Raw genomic sequence first — 3850 nt, 5'->3', positions numbered from 1 at the left:
ACTACTGGAAAAACCATAGCCTTGACTAGACAGACCTTTGTTGACAAAGTAATGTCTCTGCTTTTTAATATGCTATCTAGGTTGGTCATAACTTTTCTTCCAAGGAGTAAGCATCTTTTAATTTCATGACTGCAATCACCATCTGCAGTGATTTTGGAGCCCAGAAAAATAAAGTCTGACACTGTTTCCCCTGTTTCCCCATCTATTTCCCATGAAGTGATGGGACCAGATGCCATGATCTTATTTTTCTGAATGTTGAGCTTTAAGACAACTTTTTCACTCTCCTCTTTCACTTTCATCAAGAGGCTCTTTAGTTTTTCTTTGCTTTCTGCCTTAAGGGTGGTGTCATCTGCATATCTGAGGTTATTGATATTTCTCCCGGCAATCTTGATTCCAGCTTGTGCTTCCTCCAGCCCAGCATTTCTCATGATGTACTCTGCATAGAAGTTAAATAAGCAGGGTGACAATATATAGCCTTGACGTACTCCTTTTCCTATTTGGAACCAGTCTGTTGTTCCATGTCCAGTTCTAACTGTTGCTTCCTGACCTGCATACAGGTTTCTCAAGAGGCAGGTCAGATGGTCTGGTATTCCCATCTCTTTCAGAATTTTCCAGTTTATTGTGATCCACACAGTCAAAGGCTTTGGCATAGTCAATAAAGCAGAAATAGCTGTTTTTCTGGAACTCTGTTGCTTTTTGATGATCCAGCAGATATTGGCAATTTGATCTCTGGTTCCTCTGCCTTTTCTAAAACCAGCTTGAACATCTGGAAGTTCACGGTTCACGTATTGCTGAAGCCTGGCTTGGAGAATTTTGAGCATTACTTTACTACTGAGCTACCTGGGAAGCCAAAATCTGGTAGTATGCGTGTGCTAATCAAAAGGTAAGCTTTACTCTACAATATTTTCACTTTGAATGGTTAGAAAATACTACATAGGATCTAAAAACTATCACCAGGCTATTCAGAAAAATCTCCCAGTTCTGACTCTATGTGAACATGTTCTATGTGCAAGTTTGTGGTAGAATAAAGAATATCTCTGCTCTCAAGGTACTCACAAGCCAATATGCTACTTTTTCACTTTGCATAGATTCAAAATCATGAGACTAGTGAAATGCAGTGGGTGATTTTAATTCTTATCTGCCTCTGCTTATTCCACTGGTTTGATTTATTCTTTTCCTTTGTACCCTCTCAGAGTTAAAACAATCCTGTATCCAGGATTTTAACTATTTTCTATCCTGGTATTAGGGAACTATACCTCTTTTACTGGGATTGGAAGTAAAGTGCTCGTGCACAATACCTTTTTCATGAAAAGAATGCTGGGTAGAAAGTTCCTATTTCCATTAAATTCTGTGTAAGTATGACTTCCTCCAGCCAGTGAATTGTATTAAATATTTGATACCAAATTAAATATTTGATCTCATAGGGCTTTACCTGTAGGGATATCAAGTTAACTTCTATGTTATTTTGACATAGTGTGATATTTTTCCCTTTTCTTTGTTTTTTGGCTAATCAACAATCAAATGGATAGATAGTTCATGGGAATATTTTGTAGAATGTGGAGATTTCAATACACTAAAAAAAGCATGGACACTGGTGCAATGTCCCTGATCATTTTTATTAGGCTTCATGGATTATTATGCAAGGTCAAAGATGCCATTTTTTCACAAATTAATTTATGGACTTGATGTAGTTATCCTAAAATCTCAATACCATTATCTTGAACTTGATGAAATAGTATTAAAATTCACCTGGAAGAGAGAAAAAGCAAGAAGAGCTAAGAAAATATTGACCAAAAAAGTAATGGATAGAAGCTTTGACCTATGAGCTATTAATATTAAAAACTACATTAACTCAGTGGTTAAAAACTATGTTGTAAGTCAATCCAATTTATGTATAAGTATGTGAAATTTTAGTAAGCATGTATATAGATATAATATTCAGATGTCTACCTACCTACCTACCTATGTTCTACCTAAAACCTAATTCTAATATTCAAATCTTTATCTATCCACTATACTATACTATCTACACTGTATTCAGTGTATATTTGGTACATTTACCAAGAAGATATGCAGGAACCATATAAAAGGATCTAAGAACTTTATTGAGTAGTATAAAACATGATAAAATTATGTTCTTACATGGGAAAAGGCTTGTAGGACAATATAAATTTCTTTTATGTACTTTGTTATACACTGCTTAGCACACAAAGTGAATATTCAGTAAATGTTTCTTAAACGAATGAATATCAAAAAGCTTGTGGTATTTTGTAATCAGTTACTGGAATTCTATCAGCATGAGATACAATCTAAGTAAGTATTAATATATTGAAAGTAATTGTCAAGATAATTGGGGAAAAGTTTCATCTTAGTTATCTGCTAAGAATATATTTTGAAGAGGTAGGGAAATATGGATGAGAAAACTTTTGAGTTAGCCTCATTACATGTTGGTGAATGAATAGGAAAAAAACCTATAAGAAAATAGTAGTTTTGATCATCTGTCTCCAAGGTCCTGGATTAGATACTTTTTATATATTCTCATTGTTTGGTAGTTAGGGCAATACCAGACCAGAAAAATCTCACATATCAGGCATTACATTCAAAATAATAGGAAATTGGGAAGAAATGCAGATTTCTAAGGGAGAGAGAAACTTAGTTAAAATGAGATTTAATGTCTGTTCCTATATATCTTCCCTAGTGTCTCAGATGGTAAAGAATCTGCCTGCAATTTGGGAGACCTGGGTTCAATCCCTGGGTCAGAAAGATCCTCTGGAGAAGGAAATGGAAACCCACTCCAATATTCTTGTCTGGAGAATTCCATGGACACTACAGTCCATGGGGTCACAAAGAGTTGGAAATAACTGAGGGACGAATACTTTCACTTTCAATTCCCATGATATATGATTCATCAAAAATTCTTTCCCATATAATTACTCATGACCTTGGGAAGTCAACTGCAATTTAGTTGCAGGAATCAATCAGTGCTTTTCTTGCTTGATCAATCCCTCATGGATTTCTGATCCCTATGCCTGGATTTGGACTGCTGATGTAGATTTATTCATTATTCATTCATGTATTTCAATAACAAATATTTATGAAATGTCTACTAAATGACACAGTGGTGCTAGGTGCTGCTGGTTTAACAGGAAACAAGACCTGGGTTCAGCTGTCTCAGGAAGAGAGACTGGGAAGCTGCAAGGGATCACATTCTGGTATGTCTACAGAATATGGTTTAAGGACTGTAGAGTAGCTGGAGAAGTTGTCTGTAGATCATAAGATATACGTAGACTACAAAAAATATAAATTTAAGGAGTTGAGATGAAATCCTAAGAAAAACATGCCACAACTGGAAACTTTTGAGCAATGGAAGTACATAGTCATATTTGTGTTTAAGAAAGACCACTTCATCTACATTTTCAAGGAGATTGGAGGTTTTTGCAGATAATTTAGATGGAAGAAGATATGAATTTTCGTAGGGTCCACAGGTTACATATTTTGGGATTCTCTTTAAGAAAAAGAATACAAAATTTTGAATGTAAAATTAGATACAAGGCTCTAGAAGGGACCTAAAGACTTATGAGTCTTCTTCTGGATTTATCTCTAGATCCAGAGAAGTGATTTTTGGTAGTCTGAACTATGCTGATGAAAGAAGGGATGAAGAGAAATGAATGAATGAGTAAATTTGAAAGACTTGTGATTAGATGTGCAAGATATGAAGAGGGAACCATCAAAGATGATGCTTACTTTTCTGACTTGAGCAATCCATTGGGTAAATAAAGAGTCTATTCACTGAGATGGGAAACAGGATAGGGAGTGGATTTTTGTGGCAATATAAGTAAAATTTTGTACC

The sequence above is a fragment of the Giraffa tippelskirchi genome, chromosome 1 (assembly GCF_054371585.1).
Source record: "Giraffa tippelskirchi isolate mGirTip1 chromosome 1, T2T-mGirTip1v1.2.pri, whole genome shotgun sequence".
Taxonomy (NCBI): domain Eukaryota; kingdom Metazoa; phylum Chordata; class Mammalia; order Artiodactyla; family Giraffidae; genus Giraffa; species Giraffa tippelskirchi.
This window is presented reverse-complemented; position numbering follows the sequence as displayed.